We start from the raw sequence: 21,064 nt of genomic DNA, 5'->3' as shown, positions 1-21,064 counted from the left end.
TGCACAAAAAAAGACCATCACTTTTGGAAACTTTTAAAGGTGCAGCACATACTGATAAATAGCAAGACCATTTAATTCTGAGAGTTACAACTGCCTATCTAATGTCACCTAATTGTTCTCTGGAACTGAACATAATATAGCTTTGATGAGAACTTTCCACTCGGGAGCGATATTAAATGAAGAGAGCCTAGCCCATATTTTCATGTGACTAATAAGTTTTGGAACTTCAGTCAGTGCAATCTTTTAAGTAAGTCCTGTTTTAAGAAAAAGATCCTCTGAAGATTGGGTGTTTTGGGGAACCTCTGTGTTGGGCTCCTCCAAAGCTCTCTTCCAACCCAAATTGCTCTGCAGTTCTTTGTGGTCTTTGCCTTTATCTGTAATTTCTTTCCTTTGGTTTACCATCCCATTTAAGACCAAGTTTCCCAAGTAACCTGTAAGTTTGGGCCTGCGGGGCTTGTGCAAAATGTGTGTGGTTAAAACCTTGCCATGTTTGCGTGTGAGAACAAACATGCATACGAATGAGGTTCCTGGATTGATCCAGTGAAGGCTGGATGCGTTTCAAAGATTTGAGAGTCTAGCAAGGCGTGCTTTTCTGTGGGGGAACTGTGAAGGTGAGTGTCAGTCTGTGCTCACCTCCATGTTTTACAACACTTTTCCATTTATGATCTCCACCAGCTTTGCTGCTCTGCCTGCTCCTGCCAGCAATTGCACCTCCTACTCTTCTGCCGGGCTGAGCAGATTCTGGAGTCAGGCAAGCTCTCTGTGCTAGCTGCAGGCAATGCCAGCTCCCTGCCTAAGCTCTTCCCGAGGCTGCAGGCAGAGCTGAGGGACAGGGCTCCTTGGTTCTCCTTGGGTTTTGCTACTGACTTGCTCCAGTGGCATTGGGCACCTTCTCCCTCCCTCAGCTTCAGCAGCTTCTCTCTCCCTCGGTTTCTACAACTTAAGAAGCACCTGTGTCACCAAATTTGGGACTCTCAGCTAGAACTGCACAGTGGCTGTTTTCTTGTAGCGGGTAGTTCATCCTTAATACCCAAGGGTGAGAGAGAAGCAAGATGCAACCTTTAATAAAATGTTTTTGAAGCAGTTTAGTTCCTTTTAAGAACTAATTTTCACTTCCTAAAGTCTCCAGCACTTCAAAATGGTCTAGAGATTTGCAGAAAAGGTCACTTCCAGCAGTAACTAATAACAAGAGGTGGAGAGGAAGAGCGACTTCTCTTGATAGCTTGTTCTTAAGACATCTCAACGACTTGTTTGATGAATCAGCGATGAATTTTTGCCTGAATCCCCTGGCAATTCACTTTACCTGTAAATCATGTTCAGCACATTGTAACTTTTCTTTCTTGTTTATCGATTTGTTGATTATTCTCCCTCCCCATGAAAACCACATTAATTAGTTCTGTTTAAACCAAGATGAGGGTGAGTCTCCAACTGGCAAGAACATGACTGCATGGTTGGAGAGAGGTCACTTCTACAGGGACACGACTTGGTAGTAGTTGTCCATATTGATGTATCACCATCCATGTCCTTTTAAGGGCATTTTCCCTGGAATTGTCGTGCAGTCCCAAGGCACTGAAGACAAACTTGCACAAACCCATCCAAAAGTCAGCCTCTCAGAAACGCTAGGAACTTACTGGCTTTGGGTCTCTCTTGCTGAGCCAGTAGGAGAGGAGGTTGCCTTTTGGTTTAGGCAGAACAGGCCAAACCCTGATTTGTTTGCATTTGGGCACCAAGTTTTGTTTTGTTTTGTTTCTGGAATGGCAGCTGTATATAGAATATAATGTGGGAAAAGATTAAGTAAGCTCCTTTCAGAAAAGCTTTATCAGACATTTGCCAAAAAAGAAGAAGAAAAAGATGATGATTTTGTTCATTGTTTCCTTAGAGCTCAGAAAACTATTCTTTTGAATCAAGGTGAATCGTTGATGTGTTTGTAGAATTAAATAGCTGTTCCCAAGATGCAGGCAAATATTCTGCAAGCTTCCAGATGCTGCCAGGAAGAGAAGTAAACATTTAGCTCTGGAAATGTGCAGATCACTTGCTCAGGGCCTCTTCCTTGAAGGATTTTTGTACTTCTTGTTTGTTGGTGTTTCAGTAGCATGTGAAAGGCCTGAGTTTGGATTGAGTCTCCGTTGACCAACGCTGTAACAACAGGCCATGCCTACCTCCGGTGAGGTGACAGCATGGACCGTGGGCACAGCAGGTGAATGGGAAGAGTGAAGGGGCCAAGGAGAGAGGATGAAAATGGTGCTTCTGTCAGTGTTTCGGCAAAGCTGGTGATAGGCAAGATCTGCTTTCTGAAGCAGTGTTGAATAGTAATGCTTTGCTTTCTTCCAGATTGTTCCTAGTAGTGGTTGAATATCACTGTGCCTGCTGGACGGGAGCTGGGGAGAGAAGTGATTTATCCTAAACTGCATGTGAAGATAGCAGCTGAACCGGGGGCAGAAAATCCTGATCCCTCAGTCCTGTGGATGATAAGAAATTCATTTGTAATCCCCAGGCAGGTTCAGATACCGTAATCCTTTACCTTGCCACCGTTTTCTGTAACCTTTTGAGCCAGAAGCTGGAGAGCACCAGCATACGCGAGTTCGATTTTCATCCTTTTTACAGCTGGTCACTTTTAAGTACCACGTTGTGTGTGCCTGGTGTTCAGGTGCTCAGCCCACATAATGCCATTTTGAGTCGAATGAATCAAAATTAAACCAACTTCCACTTTCCAGGAGAGTGGTCCAGTTCCCACCGAAGGATCATGCCTTCCTAAATTCTCACACAGTTTCTGCTCGATGATGTTCTTCCCTCCATCATCAACTACGATGTGGTGCTGAGCTGAGTACCCACCCAGAGATGACCACGTTTCTGTGGCAGATGGAATGGTTCCTGCTTCTATGAGCTTGTAAAGCACTTTGGGATCCTCTAGGACAGAAAGTATTGTTGTTTATCTGAGCCAGTATTTTCACTATGCTTTACTTCCATGGCTCCTGTTAGATGTGTTGGTTTTCATTATATCTTCAGATAAGACTCATGTGAAATGGGCTTCTGTTTTGTTTTCTCACCAGAGGAGTGATTCATATTCAAATTGAAATGTTGTATTGCTCTAAGCCAACCTTCTCCCCATGTGCTAATGGGAGGAGAGGGAGATGCAGGCGTGGACTGAGCAGGATTATTTTTCTTCTACTGCATTTAGAAACTTTCCAAATGGCTTTTTAGGAAGGCACGGGGACTTAACTGCCTGGCATGGGAAAATCCTGGTCTTGCATGTTTTAAGAACACGAGATGAGCCTGAATCTCATCACTTGTCTGTTTAGGCTGCAGAGCCATATGCTACCAGCAATATTGTCCAAAAAAAAAAAGAGAATTTATAATTCCTTTTGAGTGTGGGTTTTTTTTTTTAATCTTTGTTAATGTGGTCCTATATTTTTTCTTTATTCGTAACACTAGTTTTTAAGAAAGTTGCTTGCACTTGTCTTGAGGCAGTGACTCCGCAGGCACTCTGTGGCACAGCCGAGGCCATCAGCTCATGATCTCTGCTACTGCCTGATGCTTTCTTCAAAGGAGCTGGTTGCCACCCGCAGAAGAGGAGAGCTGCGCAGTGTAGCACATGTTTCTGGTCTTGTTAGAAATGGATGCTGGCTAGTCCAGTCCAAACTCGCTCAAGAAACTTTATCACAGGTACTCTAAAATAGAGAGAGCAGATGCTGAGATGCCAGCTGGGGGTTCGTATGTATTCAGAGCTGTGTTGCTTTGTCACCTGCAGCTCAAAGTGAATGTCATTGTACATCTTGTGGAGCTTACTGCCTGTCCCATAAACATCCAGACTGAGGTGATAGTGTATTTTGTGGAAATCTATAAAATTCTGGTGAGTATCCTCACCTTAATTAAAATGACCTTAACTAACCGAGACTGCCCTTTTCATCCCCACAGACTTTGTGAAACTGGTTGAATATTCCTAAGGTGCCCTGAGGTTTTTAGATAAATGTGATAGATGAAGAGACGTTGACACTTTTAAAGTAGCACCTGAGGAGCACGCTGAGCCTTGGAGGATCTGTTGACTTTAATGGAATATCCATGGCTGTGTCCTTTGCGTTGCTTTGACAGTTCAATTACACCAACAGGCTGAGGGCATTGCGAGGATCAAAAATGTTCTGCATTTCTGTTGACATAAAATTAGAATTTACGTGAAAGTGTTTCCAAGGAGAAGAAAAGAAAAGAGACAGTGACAGGTCTTCATAGCTGATTGTAGGTTCATTCACCACTGGAGAGCTGGTGAGACAAATGTGAGACCTTGGTTACACATCACCTAAATACTTTCTGACTGAAGAACATTTGAGCTGTAATCGCTTGCAATTAGCATGGGCTTGGCAGAAACTGGCAGTGCCGCTGTTTGCACAGAAGCTGTTTGCATAGTCCAGTTGTGCCATGGGGAAAGCTGCTGTTAGCAAGTAGCACAAGTGTAGTCTTGAGGTGGTGTCTGTGCAGTGACAGCTCTTACAGCAACTGATGATGTCCTTGATGGTACTCCAGCGACTCTCAAAGTGAGAGCATAGCTGTCTGTCTCCTGTACCTGGTCTCTCACCCATACACTATGGTCTTTAACCTATTTATCATCATAGCTACACATTTTTTAGGCAGCTGTTGGTGTCTGGGAGCTTTTAGCCGCATTGGTTTTGAGAACCTGGGCCCTTGAATGGTCCAGGGAGATGTGACTGTTGCTCTGCTCTTCATAGTCGTCTTTGGTCGGATGAGGCAGTTTCCACTAGAGTTGACTGTGGTCAGGCTGATGCAGAGTGCAACCTGTTGTAGACTCAGATGACCCATCTGGGAGCAATTGCCCAATCAACACAATAAATTATATCTAAGGGATTATATCTAAGGGTTTGTTAAATAAAAGAGTTAGTGAGGACCAGAGGGCACCTGTTGGTCCCCATAACCTGTGTTGCTGCTCGGAGGTTGGGCAAGGTGTCTCCTGCGTGCTTGATGGAGCCTGGGAGCTTGTGAGTGGGTGGCGTGGGAACTGGGGACAATTGAGGATTTGTACAGGGATTCAGAGTTGCTCCCTGGGGCAGAAAAATAAACGTATGATTCTTGGCCCTAGAACGAAGAAAGCAAGACGCTGTGGACTTGTTGCAACCTGTGCAGTCTGTGAATGTTTTCTTCTTGTCAGATGCTGCTGTCACATAAGTAATTTTATTGCCAAAGGGCAGGGAATGAACTAGTGAAGTGGGAGAGAGGGCTATTTATTGAAGGGCTATGTGTTGTGAAAATCAGTGCACCAAATGTACAGTTCTTCATTTTCTGCTCTTGCAGTGTTTATTCATCTATAAGATCTGGGGAGGAAAAGAGGTGGTGGTGCAGGAGGTACATCTGTCTCGTCCAGGAGAAAGCATGTGTTCAGATGAGAAGGCATTACGCATACAATGCCTGAAATTAGCCCTTAAAATAGCACACTCCACATCGTTGTAATGTATTGAATATACCTTGATAAGAAACAGTCTGATTGAAGTATTGAGCTTATTGTAGTGGATTTGCTGTGAGTCATCAGGAAATTGAAAGTCTTGAGACAAAACTCACCCCCCTTCAGCCTTTTTGGGAGAGACGGGAATTATTCTTAGACGGGAAGTAATTAATTGTTCTGTGATTGTCATAAATAGGTACCAAACAACAAGCTCGTACTGAAGTATTTATATCCTAAGCCCTGTCTTGTGAGCCCAGCTATCAAGAGTCTCCATCAGACAGAGACAGTGAAAAAGAAAGTTCTCTGGAATGAGCAGCACTTCCACCTACACGCGTTTAAGTGAGACAGGATAGAGGTGAGCTGGTAGGCTGCATGCTGTAATAAGCCATTTACTAGGATAATGGCTGCAGGCTACAAATGCCATTTCTACTTAGTCTGTCTATTCAATGCAAACATTAAAAAAGGAAAAAGAAAAAACCTTCCACCTCAGTAAAGTCTATAATACTCTTAATGCCCAGTGTACTTCGTGAATATTAACTCAGCCAATGTCGCAACACCCCGCTGAGGCAGATGACACGTATACGCAGCCTTCTTCATCTGTCTGAGAAACTGAGGCAGTGCGAAGGACTTTAATTGTTTGAGGCTTCTGGTTTTAGACTGGGGCAAAATCCTGGGCAGCAACCTGGCTTGCCAGTGAGCAAGATGGAGCCGTCTGTCAGTCCTTGGCGGGAGCATGGGAATTCTGACTTCCAGGGACTAATCCCATGAATTTAGGGTTTCCTTTGGAGAGATTTGCTGCCTGCTGTTGCGGGCGTCACTGCTCTGCGTATTGGAGTCACAGAGGGTGCATTGGCACAGCTGGCAGAGGTGGATTGTGAGGGGATGAATATGTGCAGGAATATCTCTCTAATTTAGTGAGTAGCTATAGCCATTATGTATCTGTCTGACTGTCGGATATTGCTGGAAATCCAGATGTTGGGAAAAGAAAGAAGAGAATCAAGATGATCAAATACCTGTTTAAAAAAAACAACGCCCAAGGAAAAGAAGCTTGATGGCTTTGTGTTTGTCTGCAGTGAAGTCATGGCAACAGAGCACTCATTTAGCAAAATTAACTGTTTCTCTATCTTACAAAAAAAAAACCAAATGAAAATGATGCAAGGGAACATCCTTTTCTCTCAACCAAATGAGTCAATTTGTGCCAAAGCAAAGGAGTCTTCCTGGGGAGTTTGCTCCAGAGAGCACGTAGTTTATTAGAACAGCATCTAATAGTTGTCCCAAAGCCATAACTATAAGAGGCTGGTGCCCTAGGTGAGCACTTTCAGTAACAGGAAACCCAAAGTTAGCTTCCTGCACCCGTATGATGTTGAAATATGCATTTTGGAGCATGATTTTAAGCTCTCGGTTGTTTGGGATTTCAGCTCAGTTAAGCTCTGGATACAGCTTTCAGAAGGGCTATAATCTCTTTTCAGTTCCTTACGGGTAATGCTTAGTTTCAGAATTATTTAGGCACCTAGGGATGAAATGCTGATGCTGCTTCACTTTGGGTGTACCCAAATACTTGTAAAAAACCAGTTGCCTTTAAGTCCCTTTGACTTTAATTGAGACGTAGGCTTCTTTGTGCCCAAGACCCCTTTTTAGCTCCTAACCTTAGTAGTATTTGAAATAAATCTCACACAAATCCCAGAAATAACACTTCTGTGCTACTTCTGTTTTGATGTTCGCTGCCCATCTCCATGCACAGACCTCTCTGTGAAGCAGTACGCAAGGGTGAACCGCACGGTGACTGTATTGGTAGGCACGAAAGCTCGTTTTACACCACCGAGAATCTCATATTTGGAATTCAGAAATTGTTCATCTTGGTGATGAGTGGGGGCAAGCTCCAGGGAAAATACCACAAACTCAAACGTCTTGCTTGAGGCTCCTGGAAAGTGGTGTTTTGCTTAAGTATTGTTTTCCAATCAGATCGAATTTTACTTTGTGGCTCTCCTGGAGATGGTTTTAGGCAATGCCTTATGGTTTCCATGAACGTGTCTGACAGCAGAGGTACAGAGCTTTTATCTGTACGAAGGAGTGAAGCAGTTTGAGGGAGATTTTTAAGGATGATTCGACTTTGATGTGGTTTCTGTCAAAAAAGTTGGGGAAGCTTCAGACTAATTGGAAACCTGACCATTCGTTGACATCAGTACTCACCAGGTGAACATGAGTTGTTTTCCATTGCTTCTCATACCTGGATGGAACTTGTGCCTTTCTCCTGCAACTTAAACTTTGGGTTAATGAAAGAAAAGTGAGAACTGAGCGTAGGTGGATGAGTTTTGGTCAGCGAAGGAAAGCCACAATCATTTTATGCGCAGGTAGATATCTCGGATGATGTTGTGGAGGTCTTCCATGTAAAAAGCCAATGTTTGAGGGGTTTTTTGGAAAGCATCTCTTTCAGGAGGGACCTCGTGAATAGTGGGGCTCTTCACGCTGCTGAATCGTGCTTGTCAAACGGGGTGCAGAGGCTGGCTGGGGGTGCGTGCTGTTTCCCAGCTCAGCCTCAGGCTGGTGTATCTGCAGCAGTGGCTGGCTGTTTCTTTCCATTTGTTTCTTTTCTCCAAGGCTGGATGTAGCCCTCGCTTTAGCTGTTAACAATACGAGAACACAAGGGCCGGGCTGTAGCAGTCTCCTGCCGGAGTGATGCCCATGGGCTCAGATATGGCTGCCTGGAGGGAGGAGAGCAAGTAGGCGAAGGTGGGAGCGCAAATCCAAGGTGGTTGCACCTGAGATTATGTCTAGAGGCTTTTAAGAAGTAACAACTCACATCTTGGGCTTTTTTGGGGGAGGGATGAGATCCCTAAACAGGAACACTAGCAAGTTAGGGAGCCCCAGCCCCATGGGTTGTCCCAGCACGCATGGGGCGAATAAGCGCAGTGGAAAAGCCTGAGCAACTGCTGCCAAACAACTGGGAAGATGCAGCCCACGATGTCTGTTGTGTCTGAGATCTCTGTAAAGTCTCTCGCATCCTTCCTCAAGTTTAGGTTTCCAGTGGAGGCTGTCGTGGTAATGAGAACGTCTCCCATCTGCTCCTCACATGGCTTGGCACATGTAGCTAGAATATATATATTTTTATTATGGGGTTAGCCAGTGGTAACCATGACGATTAGACTTATCACGCAGCATTTTTTTCCCTCCTCGAGTCAGTTTGAAATGCTGACAATTAAATAGATACAGTACACTTCAGAGATCCATCAGTCTCTTTGTTGTCTTGACAACCAGAGTATATTTAGAAATGTAACAAGTACATGGAGTTCAATTGCACTTTTGCTAAAACATAGTTTTGTAGCTTGAGAATTTAATCTGTTGTTTGTAGATCCAGGTGCTTATTTGAGCTGTGCCTGACTTTCTCTTTTGGTCTCTCTGGGAAGCTCTTACGTAGCAGCGGGGAGACTTGGCTGGTGGAAGGAAGGTCCTCATCAGGCAGGGAGCCTGTTGGAGAAGCTGTGCGTGGCAAGGGCTTGGGTGAGGGGCTGGCAGCCCCTGCGTACTTGGGTACTGGCTATCCTGTACCCCTGGGTACCTGTGGTGCCCTGTACCCCCAGGTACTCGTCGTTTGGCTATTGCTTTGCAGTGCAAGAGGAATGTGTGTGATCATTGTCGCAGATCTGCTGTTCCTGCAGTTCCAGCTCAGCAAATGGTGCTGAGAAGCACTAAGCAGCGTGTCTGGGCATCCTCTCCCCTCTCACCCTCCCAGATGAGCTGCTCTCACAGTTCAGTAGCACTTTGGTATGGGAGGACTGTGCCATGGTGCGCAATGATGGCAGACCATGATGGCTTGCCTCCTGCACCTGAGCTACCCGAGCTTTGGTTGCAACTGGGAGCTGCTTTTTGCCACTGCAGGAATAGTGGAAACTGTTTCTCCATATCCCTTCTTCTCTTTTTGTCTTTGAGTTGCTGGGGGCGTGTTTGTTTGATTTTAACAAAATACTATTACTAAACTTTTTTTTATTTTTGGTCCCTTCCCATTTGACTGGCAAAATTGAGCTCATCCTCTCCTCATTGAACTGGAGTAGCAGCACGTGGGCTGGATGTCTGGAGCTATGGATTTTTAAAGCTGAATGCAGGGCTGGAAGAGCAGAAGGGAATATGATGGAGTGCACCTTGGGGGGCTGTAAATGTCCCTGTCTCCCACCACCCCTGTGCACACACTGATGGTGGGTGCATGTTGTGTGGCTGTGCTACTCTCTGCTCTTTCCCTTTTGAGCCAGCGGAGAGCTGTCATCGGTGCAGGCACGTGCGACTGGGGAGCACGGTTTGGGTGTCACAGCCGTACCTGTAAGTGTGGTGACGTGCGTGCCAGCCCAGAAAAGCAGCTGGGACACGTGGCTCCCATCTGCTGCCGTCCTGCAGCCCGATGGCTGCGAGACGTGGGCTGGCACCACAGTGCCCTCATTACACTCTTAGCACAGGACCTGGCAGTGCTGCCGCCTTGCTTAACTCGCTGGCTTGCAAAGCTGTTTGTGAAGCGAGGCACACCCAAACACGAGGATCTCAGAGTATTTTCCTGCCTTGAGTGATAAATGAGTGAAATTAAAAGCAGCTGAGGAAATAGTGCAAATGTTACCCACCACTCCTCTGTTTGGCTGAAACAGGTTGCGATGCTGGTCAGGACTGCTCTTTCTGAAGGCTTGCAGGTCGAGGAGCTGCTGTAAAGGGCTTCTTTCCAGCGAGGTGTTGCTGGCCCTTCCTAATCAGCACCTGAACCCCAGGGCAGGGCCTGGGATGCTCGTGGATTTTCTGCAAAATGTCGGGCAAGACTCTTCCACCTCTCCCTGTCTGAGGCTTGGCTTACAACTGATGCTTGGCAGTATAATTTGGGCAGGACAGCTGAGAAAAACAAACAAACCAAGACTCACCTTCATCAACAAAGCTGTGGCAATGCAACAATCTGAACAGGAGCTCGGTTACAGTGGATGGGGTGGCCTTTTGCCCAGGGGAACCAGTTCATTTGGTGAGATGGTTTAAAGAAGGCAACCGTGGGTCCATGGTATGGATGTAGTGATGGTCAGTAGCATCCACCCTTGGGCAGAGAGCTGTAAAACAGGTCGTAGCATTGCTCTGCTGCCGGAGAGCATGGTCAGCATGAGCTTGCCGCTGGGATGCTTTATTACAGGGGGGTGAGGAAGGCTCGAGGGAGAGGAGCCCGGCCTGAGATCAGCTGTTATTGCCAGTGATGGCCAACAAAGTGCATCTGTATTTCCTGGGGTGCGCGTCATCTTGTCTGTCCACTATACCTGAAATATAATTTAGTAAGGTTCAAAAGGAGGAGAGGATTGGTTTTTTCTAGCATGATTTTGCTTCTCTTATCCCTGTGTTTCTTTTTAATTCAGCATCTGTCAAATAACATGGGTGATTTTTTTCAGCGTGTGCACAGCTCACTTTCATTTTTCTGTTTTCTTTGCTCCCTCCGTTTTACCAATTTACCAATGAAAAGCCAAAAACATAGTTATATCTCCACTCCAGCTTTGTTTGTAAACTGTTAACATGCCTTTTACAAGTGCTTAATAGCTGTTGGGGTTTATTCTTAAAATACAACCACCAAAACCCAAAGATGCTAATGAGTCGTCAAGAGTGCTTTAAACAAGTTGCCCAAATCAGTCTGACAAAGATAATGGTCTTCTATTAGAGGATATTTAGCTGGAGGTTGGATGAGCTGTAATGTTTATGGGTCTGTAGATCTGTAACCAGACAAAATCAGAATAACTCCTTCGATTTCAGTGGAGCTGTATCTGTTTATTACAACTGAGGCTTAAGCAGCGCTTTAGATGCAAATTGCAACCTCTCTGAAGTTAAGTGGGGTTTTGATTTAATTCCTGGAAGCAGTAATGTCAGCAAAGAAGCGAAGAGCTGGGACCCACATACCCCGAAGTCTGTAACTTTGGGTTGCTCTCTTTCCCTCGCTGTCAGGATCAGATTCCCTTGATTTGGGCTAGTAATTAAAATGCAGCTTCTCTTAAGCAACTCCCAAAGGCAGGGGGAGAGAGTGGAAGTGCAGCCTGTGCAGATTATATATCTCTCTATAAAATGCCAGTAGTTATGTTGTTCTCTCTGACTGCTCCTGGTTGGGCTGTTGACCCGGAGCTTGTGCTTTCCAGCTCCAAACATGCCAAGGCGCTACTGCTGAATTATCAGGCTGTGATGCAGAGAGGGCTGGGATCTCCTTTCCCCCAGCGCGTCTGTGTCCATGCGGTGCTCGGGAGACATGGACCACCACTCATCACCCCCACTGTGTGTGGCATAAGTGATTCACCATGCATTCATTTCTGGTCACATAAAGGGCATTAGTTTAAAGTAGGCTTGAGGCATAGGTTAGCTATTTGAAGTCTTCAGTCTGAAAGCAACATCAAATAGAGAGCAGAAAATGTATCATGCACAGAAAAATCTCTGGGATTTGTTTCCCCCTTTAAAAATATAACAATAATAATAATAAATTCCAAACTGTTTGCATACGCTGTCTCCTCTGTGGTCAGGACACCTGTCTGCCTCTTTGCTGTTACTTGATATGGGCTTACAGTGCTTGCAAAAATGTTAACATGAATTTTTTGTCATGGCAAATATGAAAGGAATATCCAGTGTCTGTGTGGGCAGGTCCTCAGCAAATTTCTCTGTGCTTCTTGCACTTCAGTGTGGATATGAAGCAACTGCTGCAGTTCTCCTCCCCTGTGCTCCCCTTCCTCCGCCGTGGACCAGGAGGGCGAAGCTGCTGCCCTGCCAGACCCGCTTCTCCTGAGCAAAGACAGCTGATGGTGGGGCTGATGGGTTTCAGCCTGGTTTCCCCAAAAAAATAGTGTATGTGACTGGCTAGATATGTCTCTCCTCCCTCTCTTTAATGATTTTTTAACTCCTTGGCTAATCTCAGCCATGTTTGTTAAGAGATAATCAGGCTTTAGGAAAATAGGGGTGAGGATGCAGTTAGGAGGAGCAGGGGGTGACCTGGGGGAGGCGGGAGCGTGGTGGGCTGGGAGAGCTGGGGTAGGCGGAGGGGGACTGGACCTTTCAGTAATCATCAGTGGTATTTTTTTAAACTTGCTTATTTCTTCTCCAGGACTGAGATGAAAGGAAATAGAAAACACCAGAGTAGGCTCAGATATCAATAAGCTGGAAGTATGAAAGGCTGCTGGTTGAAAGCAGCTTGTGGTAACTTAGAAAACCTGTGTTTTCTTTTTAGCTGAGCCTCTTTGGAGGCACCCAGAAGGAAACCAGGGCTGGAGGTGGAGGTAGGGTTTGGGCTGTCTCACCCTGCTGCTTGTTTTTTTCCACAATTGGTGTGTGTTTAATGCATCCCATCTCAGCTTCGGTTCTTCTTGGTGCTCGCACAGCAAAGCCAACGCTGTGGGAGTGACTCACTGGCGGCCTGAGCGGCGGAGGAGGCTTGGGAAGAAGAGGCCCTTTAAGCATGAGAGGCAGAAGGGTGTCTGGTCAGGCTTTGAAAGAGACCTTGTTACCTGCAGCCCTTACGTCAGTGCCTTTCACCAGCTCTACAGTGATTTAGAACAAGTAGCTTCTCTCCCAAATAAACCTCAGTTATTCCAACACTTGCTCAGATGTAATCTGTCCTGCCAACGTGTGAAAAACCCTTATATGGGTCAAAACAGGGACAGACTGACACGAGTTGTATCAGAGGGGAAAAAAATGCTATGGTCTGCTCCGTACAGGAGGGCAGCTGGAGTTACGGGCCCTTTTGGGGCTGTTTTCTTGGCGAGGTGTCACAGCCAGCTTGATTTACTTTCTGCTTTTACAATGAGCAAAACATTGATTCTGACCTTTCTGTTTGCACCCGCAGAGGTCCCTTGGAAGAGCCTGTCCGTACGTCTGTCTGGGTGCCTGACGGGGCTGCCTTGCTTCCAGGTGAGGAGTGGATCAGGTCTCGGGGCTTCTGCCAACTGCTGAGTTTGGAGAGAGTAGGAGGACCCTGGGACCACGTTCGGTCATGCAGCAAATGATGGGCATTTCTCCAAAGCCTAGGGTGGTGGAGGCCAGGCTAACCCAGGAGGCTTGAGGTGGTTTTACTATTTCTGGGTCCAAGTCTGGAAGCAGCAAACGTGCAGGGCCTCCTGGGAATGGGAGTGTTGCATGGGAACATTTGCGTGGTCCCATGCAGAGCTGCGCTGGTCCTGTGGGCTGTATTACTTCAACTTCTTGTTGAATGAGACTTTCCTGCTGTGGACCTGAACTCGCTCCCCGTCCATAGCGTGGCTCTCTGCAGCCTGGATACGCTCCCAGCTGATGATGGAGAGCTGACTGTATTGCTAGCTTTAATCTAACCATGCTTCAGTGGGCAAAAGCAGAAAAGCGTATAAGCCTATTAAGAATAACCTCAATAGAAATATATGTGAGGAGCAAGTTCACAGAATCACAGAATGGTTTGGGTTGGAAGGGACCTTTAAAGGTCATCTAGTCCAACCCCCCTGCCATGGGCAGGGACATCTTCCACTAGATCAGGTTGCTCAAAGCCCCATCCAACCTGACCTTGAACACTTCCAATGATGGGGCATCCACCACCTCTCTGAGCAACCTGTTCTTGTGTCTCACCACCCTCATCGTAAAAAATTTCTTCCTTATATCCAATGTAAATTCATTCTTCTGAATTACCAGTTCCGTTAAATTCACTGGAGATAGTTAGCTGTGACTTAAGGATCAGCCTGATGAACCACCCCAATCTCTTATAGGAGTTCCTTGCCAGGTTATGTGTAGGACATGAATTGGGCTTTGTGCCCATCCCACGATATGATGATTAATTGCGGTGAGGGTGAGCCTTCAGATAAGATTGCAAAAAAGGAGCAGTGTCAGGGCAGTAGGTCTGTCCTCAAGCCTCTCTGTTGTGCTGACCCAGAGGCAAAGGAAGTGCTAGAGGTGCTACAAAGTCATGGCAACTGGGGGAAGAAAGCAGCGAGCAGCCCCGATGAGAAGCAGATAATAACTGCTGGTCTATAACTGCTCAATGGCCATGAAGTTCTCCAGGAGGGGACATGCCTTAGGAGAGCGTGGTGGCTCTGGGCAGTCTTTGCTGCAGTGATGTTTCCCTGAGCCCAGTGGCAGCCCCAGAAGGCCACGCATGGCGCATGCACCTGGGGCTGCGTTGTGAGCCAGCGTTGGTCCAGAGCAACCCATTGCCATGTGGGAGGGTGTGTGCTGGGTTTTATTCTTCCGCTACCCTGATGGTTTTGACTAGTGGAGTTACTTCACTTGCCTTGATGTTACCTGACTTGAGAATTGTAAGACGTCTGTACGGCACGCTGAAATTGGGAGTGCTTCTTCTTTACCCTCTTGTGTCACTGAATATAACTGCACTTTCATTCTGCCCTTTTGATATGCAATGCACATCCCTCCTTCCTTTCTTTACCCTCTTCTTGGGTTTATTTTTTTGTGGTGTTTTTTTTTTGTCTTGTAAATTATGGCTAGCTGGAGATGAGATTTCAGCATCCTGTTTACTGCAAACAGTTGAGGAGATTAATAAATGTTGAAAGACAAAGACAGACAAGGGATTAATAAGTACAGGACAGGAGATTAATAGCAAGAGAGTAGAATTTGGTTCAAGGCCTGGTCTTCCCAGTTGCTGGGTTGTGGAAGATTAATGGCATCTCTTCTGTTAGTCTCATTCTTTCTGTGGCAGCTTTCCTGGCTAATTCTAATAAACTGTCCCAGTGGGTTGCTGTAAATATGAAATCTAGGAAGAAGCCCATCCTTATAGACTGTTAACTAATGAGACAGCATTAGTTTTGCTTTCTATTCAAAGCTCGAGCAACAGCATCAATGTATTTGCGAATGGTGAAGTCAGATGTTCAGGTGCTTACAACTCCTCTCAGGACAAAAACGTATCACAAAATGTATCTTGCCAAGCAAGCTGTCTCCGACAAATTGTTTTTTACTCTGTGCCCTGTGCAAGAGATTGATTTCTCTTCTCTTGACTGTTTTTTCAGCTCTGTTTCTGTGGAAAATTGGGCTCTTGACCTATTGCATCTGGCCTCTCATTAGGCTTTGTGTGAGATTAGATCATTGTAAGGAAATGCTAACTTTGCAAAGAGCATTCCTGGTTAAATTTGCTGGAGAACTGTAGAACATGGGACTGCATCACAGAAAGTCTTTATTCTCGTAGAAGGGTCTATGCTGTTCTGGATGTCCTATATAGAAGGTCAGCCTCAAACTCCTACCTTAAGGCTGAAACTTTCGAGTCAAGCACTGCAGTAGTCCTTTGGCGTCTGCCCTCGTGTATTTTCATAATCTTCACAAAGATGCTCCCAAGCTCTCGATGCATAGGGTTATAGCAATATACAGGTATATGCACGGCCATTTTGAGAAGGAAGCAGCTGTGTTCCCGTAACAGTGAGCGTGATGAAGACTGGGCTAACATCAGAACTTCATGCAGCAATAGCTGAATTTCTTTTCCAGGGAAGAAAGGCTATGCGCTGCTTCAATGTCCCTGTAACAAAGCTCTTCCCCTCTCGTCCGCTCTTGCATGCGGTGCCCTTGGCTTTTCAGAAATTAATCTATTTGTCCATATTATGGTTCTCTCTTTAGTTTTATTTGTGTAAAGAAGAACATGTGCTAATCTTTCTCCAGAGAAATGTTTCACACTGCTCCTCTTTGAACGTTGGCCCCAGGTCTACTGCATTTCTTAATGAGTCTCTAACTAAACAGCTATGGTTCCCACATGCTCCAGCTTTGACACACGCATACTTGTACACCCACGTGCCTGCTCTTTGTTGAACCGAGCAGCCTGCCCACTCCCCTTGCACCCTCGCTGCTTTGGGATTTGCATTAGCAAGACAGCTAATGCTGTAGGAAGCCCTACACGCGGGAGGGGACTTTATACCTGCAGGTATAGATAGATTTAGCATCAAATGAGCTGTCCTGTGAATCGGAAAGGCTGTAACCTCTTTATCACGCTGTCCCCCCTCCCCCAGGCTCATTTAATGTGCTCCTCCGGGAGCCCGGATTCCTGTGGGCTACGTTACCCATGGTGAGGACCCGAGCTAGCACTGAACATGGAGCCGAACACCCAACACTGAATTACTGTCTGGTATGCCACCGGCTGCCAGATCTTTGATAGCTTGTTTTTAATGAAGATTCCTCCTGTAATTCCTAGAATATCTTGCAGTGCAAAAAAATGAGCTGTGTGTGTATTTTGCTGTGGGCTGAATTTTTTTCCTGCTCTTCACAGTTCCCTCCGTGAACAGAGAGGAAAGGGAGGGGGAAGCAGCTGACTGCTTTTTTTTGTTGTTGTTTTTCTACTTGACTTCTGTGAAATATGTGGCGCTCAATCGCTCGCAACTAACAAAATGTTTTTGTTTCTCTTTGCAAAAGCATATGGGAACTGCAGGAAAAGCATATGGGCGTTTTTAGGAAAACATATTGGTGAATGGACAAATTATAGTGGTGCCAATATGTTTTGGATGTCTGGCTAGACCACTACTACTACCACACTTGCTGGCATGCAAACCCATCCACAAGATTTCCAGCATGTGAGTGGTGTGTAGCTGCTCCCAGGGAAACGCAGGCTGGGCTGGATCAGACCCCTGTTAAAACAGCATTGTGATCCGTCTTCGGTGTGCGTGACTGCCTCACCATGTCCCAGACCAGGCTTTGGGCTCGTGTTTATGGCACCATATCCATTCTCTCAGTAGACTCAGCCCAGAGCTCCACTTGCAGCTGGCTGCAAGTAGTGGTAACCATTTTTCTTTCTAAAGCCTTTGACTGCAGTCCTAATAACACCTGAGCGCTTTGCAAACAGGCTAGGCAGCCTCTGGTTTCTCTCTGCTGCTCTGTCAGGTCTTTCTGTGTTAGCTGGAGCTATTATTTTTAATTTCTCTATCACGCGGGCTGCTTTTAAGAAAATGCAAAACATTTGCGTTATTGCTTCTGGGCCCAGTCCTGTTTGCCTTGATACTGGTGATCCAGGGAAGGGACCCACCAACTGGGAGGGACTTGGCGGGGAGTGGTAAGGGGGTTAAGTGGTCTTGGTTGGTGGGTCGGTTCTGGTGGCTCACAGCATCCCTACAGTTTGAGTTGCCCTGCTCTGGATCCCTGTGCAAAGAGGAGTCCTCGATAGCTCTGTCTGGGCAGCCCTTCCTGCTCGCCCTGGCAGTGAGGGAGTGCTGCCTGCCCTGCCTCTGCCTGCGATGGGCACGGCCGTGCTGGGTTGCAGGGGTGGTAACAGCTCTCTGCCCACGTATGGGTTTCAGCAGGTCCTAGGGGACTGGCTGAGGCCTCCTTGCACAGGCGTGTACAGGGAGAGACACCTCCTGTCCGTAAGAGCTCCCGGTCTAAATAGACAAAGCAGAGCCGCTGAGGAGGATGTAATGATCTCTGAGTGTCGGGGAGATGGGCAATAACTGAACTCAGGGGGCAGTTTCATGAGCAGGTTCAACCAGTCTGAGTTTGTTCTGTTGCTAGAAGAGGTGATCTTGCTGTCCTTGTGTCCCTGGCCCTCATTTCTGTCCATACAGTCGCTTTTATCCTTTACAGGCGCGAGTGGTGAGACAGAGGAGGGGGCAAAACGTGGCTGGAGGCTGAGGGGTAAGGAAGATGCACACTTGGACAGTCATTTGGATGTCACGTTCCTTATCTTGGTTATGAACCTGCACTCTCAGATATTCTGAGTGGTAATTCAGCACCGTTTAGTGTTCTTCCTCTTATGCCAACTTCAGGATGATTTGCTGCTGAGTAATTTTACATTATTTAATGCAGCCACTTTCCTTATAGCTCTTTTGTTCTGCGAGACAATTCCCTATTTTATTATGCAAACAGTACATTAAGATCCTTGTGGGCCAAAGTTCCCAGCAGTGCTTGAGATGATGGCAAAGAAGTAGGTTATTTCAGAAATAATGATTCTCTCCTCTAGAAGCTTTCTTGGAGTTCTGCTTTAACTGCTTTTGGTATTATACATGCTTTAAAAAAAAAAAATAATCCAGTACTTCCTAAATGTTACAGAGCTCAAAAAATACACTGTATGCCTTGTCACAATATTTAATACAGAGTGCTATTTACAGTAATGAATCAAAATGTCAGTTTTTAAAATATGAACTGTCAGAATGTTCCTACTTTGCAGAAAACTTTGATATGACAGTTTGTTAATCATATGACTATTACATCAAATGTGTCTCAGAGTACTTTTGCTCAACAAAGTCTTTTTTTTTTTTTTTATTCCTTCCCCCTCCCTTTTCACTGTTAATTCCAGTAGAGTTGTTTGACTGAACGCACTTTGATTAGAGGTCAGAAGAATCCAGAGCTGAATGCTTTTGCATATTGACAGATGGGATGTATCAGTGCCTGTGTTCATGCTGATCATGGTCACCTAGTCTTAGGTACAGCCTGGTTTGGATCACCTTTACCTTGTGTCCCCAGCGTTTTGCCTGCTGTGTGCTGCAGCTCAGGCAGCAGCGCTGGTGGAAATGAGCCCTGACCGAGCAGCGCTGATGCCTCCAGGTATAACTCTGCATTTGGGGCAGCTGGGGTAAAACTGTCTCTTGAGTAATAAAAAGCTGGCTTGTACAGTAACATTTCTAATCCCTATAGCTTTAGCATGAAGGGACAAGTAAAATAAAGATCTCAAGGCTGCCTGTGCATCCTCGTGCGAGCTGAAGGGATTGTTGTGCAGGGCAGGGTTGGTGTTGCTCCTGGAGGAGGAGCAGGCAGGGGACGGGGCATGCCGAGGCCCTCTCCCCAGTGGCTTTGATTACTCTGGACCCAGGTCAAGGAGTGTTTGTGCCCTGAATTTCCCTCTGTACCCCTCAGGGTACTTCCCTTTTTTTGTTCTTTTGTTTGCTTATCTGCAAAATGGGAGTAATTAATTGATGTTAGTTAACTGACAAGTCTCCTTAAAGCAGATTACTCAAACAACTGTGCTTCTTGATGAAGACGAGGGGGAGCTTATGTGGATAACTGTACTCTAGAAAACAGCCTCTGGAAGGAGAGGGTTCGGCATGCTAATATGAAGACTGGAGGACAGAGAGGAGTCTCAGGTGTAGCAGACCCATGGACTTCTGCCCATAATGTCTTTGTGCCACATTGCCTGGGGCTTCAGATGGATTCCCATTGCTTATTAAAACGTAGAGAGTTACCGTTGTGTAGGTCCTACAAGTGCAATATTTGTGATTTGGAGATGGCCCAGCACGGCTATGGGAATAGGAGGAGTCTAAAAAGGCAAAAGCTGTGTATCAGCAGCACAGAAAAGAGGAGCGTGGGCAATGCAAGACAGTAAAGCTTAGAATCATAAAATCATAGAAAGCTTTGGGTTGGAAGGGACCTTTAAAGGTCATCTAGTCCAACCTCCTGCTGTGGTCAGGGACACCTTCCACTAGATCAGGTTGCTCAAAGCCCCATCCAGCCTGACCACGAACACTTCCAATGATGGGGCATCCACAGCTTCTCTGAGCAACCTGTTGCAGTGTCTCATCATAAAATTTCTTCCTTAGGTCAAATCAGATGGTCTTCTTGATTATGGGTGTTTCTTGGAGCCTGATTAACTTGGCATTTCAGCTGGGCCTGTCTATTAAATAACAACTCTTTCACTAACGTTATTGAAGAGATGACAACAACTTGTTTTCAGGGGTGTAATCACATATTTAAGTGCACTTTTGAGTAGCACATTAGCCAGCTCTCATGGAAGGCACAGGTAAGGGTGCTGAACACGTCTGAAGTTTGGTACACTGAGGCCCACTGGGTCTCACTGGTGGAAAGAGATTTGGGAAGGTGGAGGCATTGCTGTAGCATCTCTTACAGTAATATCCTGCTGATAGAGGAGGCGAGGAAAAAATAGAGGGGAAAGGAAGGGGGGAACAAGGTGGCTGGTGGCTGGGGTGATGATGGCATGAGAGGCTCTGCTGGTGGTGGTGCCTGGCGTGGACCACCAGGAAGCCTGAGTGGTGAAGCCAGTCCCGAAAAGGGGAGGGGATGCCAGCAGCGAGGGCCACCGGCAAGGTGAATGTGGAGGTGTCACTTTTCAAACCATGTCTTCGTCACCTCCATTGAGCGAGTGCTGCTGCTTGCTGCATTCTGTCATCCCGTGGAGGAAAATTGATTATTATTCAATTTTCATTTTAGACAAACCACATTGTTAGTGTGATGATTTTTCTTTTATTATCGTTAACGCAGTGGATGGAAAAGGAGCTCTAACAGATGTATGATTAGCAGGGCATGAAATTAAAAATGTTTGTGTACAAGGAAAAGGTTGTTTACTACCAAATTCCTCATTTGAAAATTAAGCGATACTAAGACTGGCCGTGTGATTCTGCAGCAGGCACGCAATCCCCTTCCCTCCCTCTCTCCCAGCAGCGTCAGCTGAAAAGTAACAATATTTTAAATGTTACCTTCATTAAAAAAGGTAATAACACAACTGAAAGGTCAGCACCTGCCTTTGGAGGCAGATTATCTAAAGAGCTTGTTCTCCTGCTCTGGCACTGACGGTGTCAATTCAAGAAAATATTTTGACTGATGCTTAAGCCCCATTGATTAGGGCAAATTGAACATTTTCTATCAAAACTCTTTTGGGTGGAAAATAAGGTTCTGACCGAATAATTCTGAGTGTGGGTGTGTACCTGGGTGAAAAGTATTTGTGTCAAAATGCTGAAAAATTAGTATTTG

General features: G+C 46.0%; 1 protein-coding gene across 8 annotated transcripts in view; it reads left to right on the top strand.

The window, feature by feature from the left end:
• LPP (LIM domain containing preferred translocation partner in lipoma) overlaps positions 1–21,064 on the top strand; it is a 352,635-nt gene that overhangs the window by 91,929 nt on the left and 239,642 nt on the right. For all 8 annotated transcript variants that reach the window (XM_076341104.1, XM_076341110.1, XM_076341109.1 and 5 more), the window contains one exon: positions 13,266–13,330. The gene's annotated coding sequence lies outside the window, so the exon portion shown is untranslated. The remainder of the gene's footprint in view (positions 1–13,265; positions 13,331–21,064) is intronic.

Source organism: Aptenodytes patagonicus, chromosome 6 (assembly GCF_965638725.1).
Source record: "Aptenodytes patagonicus chromosome 6, bAptPat1.pri.cur, whole genome shotgun sequence".
In the NCBI taxonomy this organism is placed as follows: Eukaryota; Metazoa; Chordata; class Aves; order Sphenisciformes; family Spheniscidae; genus Aptenodytes; species Aptenodytes patagonicus.
The sequence above is the reverse complement of the archived record's forward strand: the minus strand, read 5'-3'. Positions and strand labels throughout refer to the sequence as shown.